The following is a 14,468-nucleotide window of genomic DNA, read 5'->3' as shown; positions in this document are numbered from 1 at the left end:
CCAGATGTGTCAGTTTAGCATTAGTTGTGGCGATGTTGCCTGGAAGCTATTGTCAGTCAGAACGCATGGACGAGTTTCAGTTGATTAAGAAGAGTCAGCATGGTGTCATGAAGAACATAAGAAATATCACAGAAGGAGGCCATTTGGCCTGTTATACCTGCTCTGCCATTTAACAAGATTAAGGGTGATTTGATTGTATCTATGAGATGAAGGAGCAGAATTAGGCCATTCAGCCCATCAGTTGCAGCTGATAGATTCCTCAACCCCATTTTCCTGCCTACTTCTGTAATTCTCAAACCCCTACCAATCAAGAACCTGTAAATTCCTGTTTTAAACAGACTTAGTGACTTGATCTTGACAGTCCTATGTGGCAACCAGTTTCACAGATTCAACCCCTTTGGCTGAAGGAATTCTTCCTCATCTAAAGGATCATCCTTTCACTCTGACGCTGTGCCCCTGAGTCCTAGTCTCTCCCATGATTGAAAATGTCTTCATCTCCAATCTATCCAGGCCTCAGTATTCTTTAAATTTCAATTAGATCTCATCCTTTTAAATCCTATCGTGTACAGACCCAGAGTCCTCATGTGACAAGCCCTTCATCACTAGGATTATTCTTGTTGACCTCCTCCGACCCCATCCAATGCCAGCACATCCTTCCTTAAACATGGGGCTCAAAACTGCTCTGAATATTTCAAATGTGGTCTGACCAGAGCCTTATACAATCTCAGCAGTATATCTCTGCTCTTGGATTCCAGCCCTCTTGAATTGAACGCAAACATTGCATTTGCCTTCCTACCTGCCAACTAAGCCTACATATTAACCTTAAGAAAACCCTGAACTAAGACTTTTAAGTCCCTTTGTACATCAGATTTCAGAAGCCTTTCCTTGTTCAGAAAATAGTCTATGCCTCTATGCTTCCGACGAAAGTGCATAACCTCATGCTTTCCCATATTGCGTTCAATTTGCCACTTCTTTGCCAACCCTCCTAGCCTGTCCAAGTCCTTCTACAGCCTACTTCCTTCCTCAAATATTACGCATCCCTCTACCTATCTTTGTATCAAACTTAAAAACAATGCCCTCAATTCCTTCATCCAAATTGCTAATGTTTAAAGGAGTATTGCGATCCGAGCATAGGCCTTGGTGGAACTCATCTAGTCACCAGCTGTCATCCTGAAAAAGATCCATTTTAACCCGATACTCTACCATCTGCTGGTTAGCCAATCAGCCAAACCGCAGAGTGAATTCTATCATATCATAGCCAGTGTCCTCTGAGGGTTTCTTCACCTTAAGCTTCCCTGTCAAGTCTGCCTCATTACACATTACCAACTCCAGAATTATCTGCTCCCTACCAGGTTCCACCACAAACTGCTCCAAAAATATCTCATAGACAATTCCATGAATTTATTTTCGTGAAATCTGCTATCAACTTGATTTTGCTAGTCCATCTGGATACTGAAGTCCCCAATGATTATTATAATACACACTTTCTCACATGTCTTTTCTATCTCCTGATTTATTTTCTGCCCCATATCCCAACTACTGCTCGGAGGCCTGTGCATAACTCCCATGGTCTTTTTCCTTTGTAAGTTCTCAACTTTACCCACACAGAACCCACGCCTTCTGACATTATATCACTTCTGGTTGATGAATTACTTTAATATGTTACTAACAAGGCAAACCTGCCCCGTCTGCCCATTTGCCTTTCCTATTAATAGGATTCGTACCATTGGATATGTAGTTCCCAGCCCTGATCCCTTTACAGCTATGTATCTGTGATGCCCACAACATCATACTGATCAATTTCAATCTGTATTACAAGATCATTTGACAACACAGTGTAGAGCTGGAGAAACACAGCAGGCCAGGTGGCATTAGAGGAGCAGGAAGGTTGACCCTTGGTCCTGACCCGAAACGTCAACTTTCCTGCTCCTGTGACGCTGCCTGGCCTGCTGAGTTCATCCAGCTCCATTCTCTGTTGCCTCTGGCTCCAGAATCTGCAGTTCTTGCTATCTCTACAAGGTCACTTACCTTGTCTTGTATACGGTGTGCATTTAAATACAATACCTTCAGTCCTACAAAGACTACAGCCCTTCTCAATTGTCCCCTTATCTCTGTGTCTGAAGTTAGATTCCAAACTCTTTCCATACTCTCTGTCCTCTAACTTGTTCTGGCCACTTTAATAACCTTTGCTGAGCCCTCCCCTGCTTAAATTATTTCCATAATTTTCCACTTAACTGACCCCAACCCCACACTTTAGCTTGAAGCCCTGTCCACAGCCCTAATTATGTGATTCACCAGGAATCTGGTCAAAGCATGATTCAGATGGAGACCATTACAAATACGAACAGCTCCCTCATTCCCCAGTACTGGTGCCAATGTTCCATGAATTCAAACAGATTTCTCCCACACCAATCTTTCAGTCACACGTTTACTTCTTAATCTCATTGATACTGCACCATTTTGCTCATGGCTCAGGTAGTAATCCAGAGATTATCACCTCTTTGTTTCTACTTTTTAAATTTAATTCCTAACTGCTCGAATTCCCTCAGCAGAACCTTCTTCCTCTTTCTATCTATATTGTTGATACTTATGTGGACCATGCTAACTGGATCTTCTCCCTTCCACTCCAAGTTCCTCCACAGCCCGATGAGATATCTTGTAACCAGGCATAAGGCAACAGGCAGCAGGCAACACAGCCTTCAAGACTCGCGAACTCCACAGGGAACAGCATCTATTCCCCTGACTATACTGTCTGTGACAATTTTCCTGTCTACACCCCATAACTCTTTGTAAGCAACTACCATACAATCAAGCCTACTTGAATTGTATGTGAAATGGCCTAAGGGATGGAAGTGGTTGTGGTATTGGGAGTAGCAGGCAAAAAAAAACATGGACACTATAATCTAAAGGAAAACAGGATGCCGTGAATAAAAGTAATGTATAAATGAGCATAGACCTAAAAGGACAAGTGCAGATGTTTGAGCCTCATGAGTCTATAAGGTGAAGCTTCCAGAACTGCTGAAAATGTTACAAATGATCTAATTGGTCTAAAAAATGGGTCAGGTTGCTTGAAGACCTTGCATGTGTGAACTGAGACAATGTTTAGTTGTCTTCGCAAAAAATTGAAGACAAAGGAGTTAGATATTGCATGTAATCGAAATCAAGAGATAAGACCTTCAAAAACAAGCAGAGTCAACTGGCCGTGTGGGTTACGATATAAATGTAACATTTATGTGACCAATCACTGAGAACTGGACAATGAAAAGCTACCATAAGCAGACAATAGTAGAAGATTTATCAGCCCAGATTTTACACCTGTCAGGCAGTCATTGTTCCAATGTAGATGGGAGGTGCGCATGGGGACCCTGTGGAATCTCCTTTGTAGAATGTGCCAAAGTAATCCCCGGGAAAATGAATTTTCTGTTCGGCCGTTCCTTTATATCTGGGGCCCTCTGAAAGGGTCTGTTTAAATTGGTGACTTTGGAAGGTTCTGATAAAATTAAACAAAATAGTTATTAAGTATTGAATAGTATTAAATATGTCATGCAACAACTGCATAACTATTAAAGTGACCCCACACTTAGCTCACACACACTCAACTATACCTCCCTCAGACCCCTGTAACTTCTCCAGACCCTGACCTGACACCCACCCAGGGCATCCCCAAAATCAATGCATAGAGAAATCCTACAGAACTCCATGAGACACATTTGGGTATTACAAAGAGCAGAGCAAGAGCACAGCAATCAATGTGGTGGCCATTTGAAAGACATATGGGATTGCATTTCATTTTGCCAAATGTGTGCCATGCACAGCCAAGTGCCTACGGAGCCAATAATTTTCTCAAGATGTCCAGAAAGGCCATTGCAACAGATTGGTTCAATTTTAGAGGGAAAATGTATTTAATCCTAGTTAAGGTAGATTGAAGTGGCAGGTCATCTTTTGACCACAGCTGAATCAATGATCATGTCAATGAAAAAGGATTGTTTCGATACACAGTTTCCTGGAAGAATTAGAATTGAGAACCAGGATTTCAGGGAGTTCTCTTCAGAGGTAGGCATCTACCAGCTGACAAGGTTTTCATGCCAACCCCAGTCAAACCAGAGGCAACAAAAGCAGTCCAGACTGAGAAGATGCTGATGCATCAGAGTTCAGAATAGGAATTAGCTCTCCTCAGTGACAGACTACAGAATGTCATTGAATAATGGGTGCACACCAAGAAACTGTTAATGTGGAGGAGGTTAAAAATAGATATATCAGTTTTAGAACACAGCCACAAGTCAAACCCAACATCTCATGACCACAGGATGGTAAAATATCTTGAGAAAAACCACAACAAAAAAGCAGCAGAGGTGTTACATCTCTGCAGACAGGGTGCAAACTCTATTAACTTTCCAGCTAGAATGTCTAGTTAGGAAACAGGAAATCAGAGATCATGCTCATCAGAGCAGATCAGACAAGATCATAAGATATCAGAACTTCTGAAGGGACATTCAGGAGGAATGGCACAGTGGTGATCTTACTCAAGCCAAGAAATGAGGCAGAACAAGATTATCAAAATATTTGGAACAGATCTGTCAATGCATCATTAGATATTTTAGTGTGATACAACTATACCATACACTGTACCACACCATCACCTAATTTTGAAATTAAAAAGACAGATTTCTTTTTATATATGTTTGGTCAGAGTTCCAGACTGTCTCAGCCTGGGAGATTTGATCTTTGGGGCTGGAGGGAAGGAGGTGATGGTGATAATAATGATAATGATGATAATCATCATGTCAATAATTATAAAGATTATGCATGTAAATAAAAGTACACTATTGGAATAATATAGCTGACTTACAGTGAAACTTAGGATGGGATGTGGCATTGAGAGATTCATGGCAACCATGTTGATGCAATTGATCACATGACTCTGACATCTGTAAAAGATGAAACACCAGTCAAGAATAAGAATGTGAAGAGAGAGGTCTTACACAGGAGGGCTGTATTTGAAAACCTACTAAGTACTTGTGTTAAGAGATAATGGGAACTGCAGATGCTGGAGAATCCGAGATAACAGAGTATGGGGCTGGATGAACACAGCAGGCCAAGCAGCTGTGTTCATCCAGCTCCACACTATGTACTTGTGTTGAGTAATGTTACAGTGCCTCAGGAGATAAAGTGTCTTCCTTCAAGATAAAGGATCAACAGCATCATGGACAATGTATTTGCAGACACCTCCAGCCCAGAGACATTGCAGACCATTATCTCAAAGTGCAGGTAGCTGTATTTGTCTAAAGCACAGGAATAAGCAGTTTAAATTTCAATAATGAAGAAACAATGTGCTTACCTTGGAGAGGAAGGAGGAGCACGCGGTGTGCAACAAAGACTCACATGCTGAATTCTTTAGAAAAATAAAAGAGATATTCATTGAAACAAATAAGATTTTGAGAGCCTCAATGGCATAAATAACTGAAAAGCCATTTCCTGTGGCTGAAGAGTTAAAGAATAGGTTGTATATCATAGGTTGTTTCAGACTAATGTTAGGAGAAAATTCTTATCTTGGAGGATTTTGAATCTTTGGATTTCTATGACCCTAGAGAGCTGTGAATGCCTGGATGTTGAATATTCAGTTTGATTCAACTGGGGAGATAATGGCTTAGTGGTAAAGTCATTGGTCTAGGATTCCAGAACTCCACATGAGCATTCTGGCCTCATAGATTTGAATCCATCCATAGCAGATTGTGAAATTTGTATTCATTAGAACCTAGTCTAATGGTGACAATGTAAGCTTTGATTGTCTTTAAGAAAATAAAATCTTGTTCACTAATATCCCGAAGGAAATCAGTCTTTGCTGTCCAGACTGGCCTACATGTGACTCCAGAGCCAAAGAAATGCACTTGACTCTTAACTACTCTCAATAGTGGCAGAAAGAGCCAATCAATTCACAGCTCAAGTGCAGTTGGGATTGGCAACAAATGCTGGTAGTCCACACAATGTACCTGTCAAATAATAGCAAAATACTGCAGAAGCTGGAAATATGAAATAAAAACAAAGTGCTGGAGAAACTGAGCAGTCTGACAACATCTGTGGAAAGAGGAACGGAGATAATGTTTTGAGTCGAGCATGAATTGTCTTAAAAAAATGAAAGGAGCTGGAAAACAAGTTTTTTTATGCTGTTAACAGAGGGAGGAGGGAATGAGTGGAACAGATTGTGAGCATGCACAGAGCAAAAGACAAAAGCAGTGGTAACGGTGGTAGAAGAGAGGTAGAGATATTTAATAGGTGCAATTGTTAGTTGTGAGAAGGAGAAAATGCATTCACACTGCCGAGAGCAAAACCAACAACATACAGACAAGAAGACATGGCTGGGAGTGGGGGAAGAGTGAGAAATGCAGAAAAAATGGAATACTGCCACAGATGCTGCCAGACCTGTTGAGTTTCTCCAGTAATTTCTGGTTTTATCCTACAACTTAGCTGTCCTCACCAACATCCCCTCTTTCAACCCTCTCCAAGACTCAGCTATTCTTTGCCTAATACCCCTTGTAGCTTGGCATCTTATCGTTGTACAGTGTGTGAGCATCACACACAGGGAAAAACTTTGTTTTCCAAAAAAAAAATTTACTTTTATTTACAAAACACCAAAAAAGAGCAATCTTTTAGTAGCTGCTTTTGAGCAACAGAACAAATAGAAAGAAAGAAAATTGATTTCCTAACAAGAGCTGGAAACCCCTTTCTCCTGTCCCTATCAGGCTCTTTGAAAATGGAACTCAGTGAAAAAGCAAGTTCAGGAAACAACTTCAACATGGATAAGATATCTAAAAGCATCACCACTTCTGAGGCTGCAAGTCCAGCATTCAAAAACTATGAAAAATACAGAAGTTGCTGGAAAAGCTCTGCAGGTCTGGCAGCATCTGTGAAGGAAAACACATAGGTAATGTTTCAGGTCAGGTGACCCTCCCTCAGAACTGGTAGTGGCTGGGAAAACATCAGTTTATATGCAGAAAATAGGCAGGTGGGTGGGGTAGGGAGTAAACAATAGGATAGAGCCCAAAGAGAGAGAAAGACAGTTGGACAGACAAAGGAGTTGCTAACGATCAGGCTAGGAGGGTGAATAGTTGCTATTGGGGACTATTAGTGACTAACAACAGGGGGTGTGTAATAGTAGGCTATGTGGTAACAGGGCCTGGTGTGTGGGGTAGGGGGCTAGGACATGGGAGGGTTCAGGCCCTAAAATTATTGAACTCGATACTGAATCTGGAGGGCTGCAGGGTCGCCAAGCAGAAAATAAGATGGTGTTCTTCCAGCTTGCGCTGCGCTTCACTGGAACACTGCAGCAAGCCAGAGACAGAGATGTTGGCCAGGGAACATGGTGGTGCATTAAAGTGGCTGGCAACAGGTAGTACAGGGTCATTTTTGTGAGCAGAACATGGATGTTCTGCCAAGCGGTCACCCAGTTTCATTTCCCCAATGTAGAAGAGACCACAAATGCATTGACTAGATTCTGAGAAGTGCAGGTAAAGTGTTACAGGAAGATATGTTTGGGCACTTGGGTAGTGGGGATGGAGGAGGTAAATGGGCAAGTGTTGCAGGGGAAGGTGCTGTGGGGTTGTGGGAGGTGTTGAGAGTGAAGGAAGAGTTAACTAGGATGTCCTGGAGGGAACAGTCCCTGTGGAACGTGGACAAGGGAGCGAGGGGTGGGGAATACCTGTCTGGTGGTGGCATCTCACTGGAGGTGCCGGAAGTGGCTTCTGATGATCTTCTGGATGCCAGTGCTGGTGAGATGGTAGGTAAGGGCAAGAGGAAAATTATCGCTGTTGTGGGACGGAAGAGAAGGGGTAAGGGCGGAAGTGAGGGGGATGGGTCGGACCTGGTTGAGGGCCCTGTTGACAACTGAGCTGGGGAATCCTTGGTTGAGGAAGAAGGTGTTCATTTCAGAGCATCTCTTGTTGAAGGTGGCCTCATCGGAACATATGCAACGGAGACAGAGGAACTGAGAGAATGGGATGGAGTCTTTACAGGAAGGTGGGTGTGACGATGTATAATCCAGGTAGCCGTGGGAGTCAGTGGGTTTGTAATGGATATTAGTGGCCAGTCTACCCCCAGAAATGGAAACATAAATGTCGAGAAAGGGAAGGGAGGAGTCAGAGATAGACCAGGTCAAAGTGAGGGCAGGGAAGTGAAATTGATTAACTTTTCCAATTCCAGATGAGAGAGGGAATCAGCACCGACAATATCATCAATGTATCAGGGAAAGAGTTGTGGCTGGGGACTGAAATAGGACTGGAACAAAGAATGAAGAGACAGGCATAACTGAGACCCACACAGGTAAACATGGCAACCCCTCTGACCTGAAGAAAATGAGAGGATTTAAAAGAGAAGTTGTGGAGGGTGAGGATGACCTTGGCCAAGTGGAGGAGTGTGGTGGTGGGTGGGGTCGGTCCAGGTCTTTGCTCCCTGAAGAAGGGGAGAGCCCTAAGACCCTCCTGATGGGGAATGGGCATGTAAGGGGATTACACAACTATGGTAAAGAGGAGGCAGCTGGAACCTGTAAACTGGAAGCTTTGACACCGGTGTAAAGCATCAGAGGAATCATGGATGTACGTGGGTAGCAATTGGACTGGGGAGAGAAGATTGAGTCAAGGTAGGAAAAGATGAGTTCCATGGAGCAGGAGCAGGCTGAAACAATGGGTCTGCCCACAGTCCTGTTTGTGGATTTTTGGAAGGAGGTAGAAGGGAGCTATGTGGGGCTGAGGGACTATCAGTTTGGAAGCAGTGGAGGGGGGGCAGGTCACCAGATGAAATGAGATCAGATACTGCAGTAGGTACAATGTCCTGATGCATCATGGTGGTCTCATGGCCCAGGAAAAGGTAGGAGGAGGTATCTGAGAGTTGGTGCTCAGCCTCCACAATGTAGAGGTCAGTACGCCAGACTACAACAGCGCTACCCTTATCAGTAGGCTTAATAACAAAGTAAGGGTTAGATTTCAGTGCACAGAGTAGAGACAATTCAGAGGGAGATATGTTGGATTTGGTCAGGGAGGCAGAGAAATTGAGGCAACCAATATCATGTTGACAGTTCTCAATGAACAGATTGAGTACAGGTAAAAGGCCACAGGAAGGGGTCTAGGTGGAGGGGGAGTGTTGGAACTGAGCGAAAGGGTCTGTAGGATGGGGAGAGGACTGTTGTCCAAAGAAATGGGCACAGAGGTAAAGGTAACTGAGGAAGAGTTTGACATCATATTGTGCCTGAAATTTATTAAGGGGGGTATGCAGGGGAATAAAGCTGAGGCCTTTGCTGAGTACAGAACATTTAGCATCAGACAGCAGAAGGTTAGGATGGATGGTGAATACCTGACGGGAGGTGGGATTGAGAGAGGGGATGGTGTCAGAGGGAAGGGGAGGACAGGAAGGTTCCAGAGGGCCAAGGGTATCTCTGAGTTGTTGCATCTTGTGGGCCTTGATGCCTGAAAGGAAAAGGAAAAGTTTCTTGTCAGCATGATGAATGAGCAAGAGGATGAAATGGAACTGCAGAGTGGTGCAGCCCTGAGCCAGTGAGATGCGATTCTGTTGGAGAGAAAGGTTGTGAGTGTGCACATGATGGCACTAATGTGAATCTCAGGATGTGGCAACAGCAGCTGCCTGTGAAGCATTGATCATCACGGAGATTTCTCTGTTCCTGGCAGGATTCAAACCATCAGGGATGAAACTTCAGTTGGAATCCACATGGGGTGAGTCTGAGCTGGAGGCAGTCCCTGAGGAATGTGATATGGCTGTGGAAATGAGTTTTAGCAAACACCTGGTCAAATGCCAGGACCGACAGTGAAATTAATGTCAATGGATGAGACAAAAGACTGAAATAAAACTATGGTCAACTATAAATGTTCAGCACCTGAAAGACTCTAACAACCTTTAAAGTGCATAACCTTCATTCCTCCAGGCACTGCAATCCAGCCTGCCCCAGCTCAGAGCCTCCCTCTCCCAGACCTGCAAAGGACCTCTGCTGTTTTTTATCCTCCGCAGGATCCACAGACAAACAAGCGGAGGCTTGGAGACCGCTTTGCAGAACACCTCCGCTCAGTTCGCAACAAACAACTGCACCTCCCAGTCACAAACCATTTCCACTCCCCCTCCCATTCTTTAGATGACATGTCCATCATGGGCCTCCTGCAGTGCCACAATGATGCCACCCGTAGGTTGCAGGAACAGTAACTCATATTCCGCCTGGGAACCCTGCAGCCTAATGGTATCAATGTGGACTTCACCAGTTTCAAAATCTCCCCTTCCCCAAATGCATCCCTAAACCAGCCCAGTTCGTCCCCTCCCCCCACTGCACCACACAACCATCCCAGCTCTTCCCCCCCACCCACTGCATCCCAAAACCAGTCCAACCTGTCTCTGCCTCCCTAACCTGTTCTTCCTCTTACCCATCTCTTCCTCCCACCCCAAGCCGCACCCCCATCTACCTACTAACCTCATCCCACCTCCTTGACCTGTCCGTCTTCCCTGGACTGACCTATCCCCTCCCTACCTCCCCACCTATAATCTCTCCACCTATCTTCTTTTCTCTCCATCTTCGGTCCGCCTCCCCCTCTCTCCCTATTTATTCCAGAACCCTCACCCCATCCCCCTCTCTGATGAAGGGTCTAGGCCCGAAACGTCAGCTTTTGTGCTCCTGAGATGCTGCTTGGCCTGCTGTGTTCATCCAGCCTCACATTTTATTATCTTGGATTCTCCAGCATCTGCAGTTCCCATTATCCCTTCTTCCTGTCTGTCCCACTTTTTCCATTTTAAACTTATTATCTATGATTCTGTATGCAATTCATGTGTTTTTATAATTTTTCGTGGGGTTAAGTGGTAATAAAATTCCCCTTTCTTTCAGCAAGAAAACTTCAAAACTAGCTCATTTATTTTAATCTAGTAACTTCATTTCTTGCTGACATGTTAAATAGCTGCTTGCTAAGAAGAAATCGAAATATTTGTTGTGACTGATCAAGAAGAGGTTAGAAAGATATTGAATCACCTTCCTCACCTGATTGTAGCCCATGACACAAAAGATCCTTGCATATAATCTTGTAGAGATTGACTGCCGGATATGTTTGGAACTCTTGTTCCTTTTCTCTTCTTCCAGGTCTGCCGCATGTAACGTAGACAATTTGTTCTACAGTTCTAGTTAATTGATCAAGTCACGTATCAAACCAAAACCTAATAAAAATGCATGACTATGTTCAAATATACACTTTGTATTAATTTCGTACTGCTGAGTTCAAAATTTTTGATTATTTCTTTAAAGCTGGCAAACAAGCCTTAAAATACACACTGAGTAATTAAAACAGGCAACTTTGCTGGAACACAGACTCTTTGGCACCATTAAGACAATGTAGAATAGCAAAACCAATTCCTCACAAACAGCTCAGTTAAGTTAGTTGACTAGCAAAACTCAAACTGAACTTTTACAAAGATAGCTAATGCAAAATCTTAAATGCTACTTCAAACCAAAATAGTACCCTAAACAGATCACTTTGTGGAACACCTACGTTCAGTTCGCGACAAACGACTGCACCTCCCAATCCTTGGACAACATGTACATCCTGGGCCTCCTCCAGTGCCACAATGATGCCACCTGAAGGTTGCAGGAAAAGCACCTCATATTTCACTTGGGAACCCTGCAGCCCAATGGTATCAACGTGGACTTCGCAAGATTCAAAATCTCCCCTCCCCTGACCACATCCCAACATCAAGCCAGCTCATCCCCGCCTCCCTAAACTGTCTGTCCTTTCTCCCACCTATCTGCTCCTCCCACCCCCACCCCCACTCCCACCCTCAAACTACCAGCCTCATCCCTGCCTCCTTGACCTGTCCGTCTACCCTTGACTGGCCAACCCCCATCCTAACTCCCCACCTACACTCACCTTTACTAGGTCCATCCCTGCCTCTTTGACCTGTCCATCTCCTCTCACCTATCTGTTCCTTTATCCATCTTCAATCCGCCTTCCCCTCTCTCCCTAATTATTTCAGAACCCCCTTCCCCTCCCCATTTCTGAAGAAGGGTTCAGACCCAAAACGTCAGCCTTCCTGCTCCTCTGATGCTGCTTGGCCTGCTGTGTTCCTTCAGCTTCACACCTTGTCCTCTCACCCTATAAATTAATTGCTTTATCAAAATCTAACAAGGTGCAAAAGCAGCTTGGCAGAAAGTCAGTCTCAGTGCATCAGCACTTTGTTCAAATAAAAAAAAAATCTAGGGACAGGCAATAAGTGGTGGCCCAAGTTTATGCATGCCTCAAAAGTGAATTAAAACAGATATATGTAACTCAGGTTGCAGAGTTGTTTTTAAGTGCCTGGTTATTTGACTATTCACTGGGAGACTCCTAACCTCAGTTCAATCAAGGTCCATTTCAAATTCAACTTCAAATTTGTTTTTTCATTTGCATTTGGATTATTTCTGAAGAGTAGGAGTTACACAATCAGAGAAAGGGTCTCTGCGAATGAAACTTTAGTCAGCTGTTATATCTCTCTGGGGCACACTATAAATCAAACCCAGCTATTGCACAGTTGTCACAGAAGTTAAGGATTTTAATAAAGTTGTCATAATTCTTCAATGTACCTGTCTTTTAGACCCAGGTGTCTGTACTTGACAAGAATAACATTTTACTACAAAAAAAGAATTCTAACTACAGATAAACAATTATGTACCATTAACACACATCTTTACCTAGTAAAGCTCCAACCCACTTATTAAACTCTACACACACATATAGGAACAAAAAAGGGTGTTATGGGTGGACAGAGCTTATCATGGTCTTGGGTTTATTAATTGAAAGCCACGACTTACAGTAACTGACGAGGGGAAACAAACTGACCATCTTCATCTTGCAGCAGAGGGGAAACACAGCTTCTTTATTTCTGGAGGTCCAATTGGTTCTGACCATTTTGTTTACACCCACAGGCTTTTCAGCTACTTGGGAAACAGTCACCAGGGAAATTAGAGACTTAAACAGTAGAGTTTGATGTCAAGCCAGATTTTTCTTTGTAATAATTAGTTATTCTCATTAAGTACAGAAACCTGGTCTGTGCTTTCTGTCAAGGCAGCAGGGAGAAGGCCTTTATCATCAGCAACTGGTCAGCACTCCACAGATCAATCATCTATTTGTTGTGGGTTATATCTCTTTTTGTACACATTCACTGGAGGCCAGTCCATCTGCAACTAAACATCCACCACCACTGAACAAACAACAATGTGAACAGCATTTAAATTAAATGCTGTGAGCTTGCTTACAAAAAGTGCAGCAATCCCTTCCACAACCTTTGGTTTTTAAAACAGTTGTTTTCCAATTTTACTCCACAGTCACGAATACAAAAGAAGTACAATCTTTATACAGCTTTATTGGAAATTAATCAGCAACTGCAAAGTGTATCTCACACAAGACTCACCATTAGTTGTATTTGTGTGGTAAAGACAGATATTCTCTAATTTCTACAAGCCCATACTTTCCAAAAACATCTAATTGAGTCTGTCTGTATTTCACTGATGGAGGAGGTTATAAAAATGCTGTATAAATGAAAACACCCCTTTCTTAAAGACAGAAAGAGTGGATTAGAGGCATAGGGAAGGAATTCAGATATTTTACTTGGGTGGAACTGCTTTCACTATGTTTCCATCTTGTCAGTCTAATCTGAGCTACAGAATTGCATGTAATGGTTCTTTTCCCTCTAATCCCATACCATTACATTTGCTGTCAGATCTCAGTCTATTCTTGGCCCCTTCCTATTTCCCACCTATGTAGTGTCCCATAATCAAATCAGCTGAAAGTTTCTATATATAGAAAAGCATCCATGATGGCATCCAGTTCTCACGACTATCATTTTCAACCCATCCACTGACTCTAAACTGCCTGACTGTTACTCATTTATTAATTAGCTGAAATTGCCTTCAACTAAGCAAGGGAGGACTAAAATTGTTGCCTTTAGACCCCACTGTGCTCCCTGTTCTCCTACCAGGCTCCATTATCTTCCTAGCAACTGTATGTAGCTCAATCAAACTGTTTGGTGCCTTAATTGTGAAATGACTGCTTGATGACTGACACCATTTATTTCCATTTCTCAAACAACATTTGACTAAATTCTTCCTCAGCTCACTTGCTGTTGCCAGACCCTGGTCTTGCCTTTGTTCCCTTACGATTTGACTCTTCCAAAGCATTGCTGGCCAGCATTCCCTCTGATTCTCTTACCATCTGAATAAGGCCTCTGTGTGGAAGTGACTTTTCGATCATCATGCGCAAAACATTGCAGCAACTGCACATGTGCACAGCTTAGATGGGATGTAGCTCCTACCTAGCCTCTCACATTTTGTTTTATGTAACTTGGAGTTGATTCAAAACTCTATGGCCTTTGTTCTAACTCATATTTAGTCCCATTCATCTATCACTTATTTTTGCTGAATGCACATTGACTATTAAGCAGTGCCTCAATTTTAAAGCTGA

This window comes from Stegostoma tigrinum, chromosome 14, assembly GCF_030684315.1.
Source record: "Stegostoma tigrinum isolate sSteTig4 chromosome 14, sSteTig4.hap1, whole genome shotgun sequence".
Classification (NCBI taxonomy): domain Eukaryota; kingdom Metazoa; phylum Chordata; class Chondrichthyes; order Orectolobiformes; family Stegostomatidae; genus Stegostoma; species Stegostoma tigrinum.
The sequence above is the reverse complement of the archived record's forward strand: the minus strand, read 5'-3'. Positions refer to the sequence as shown.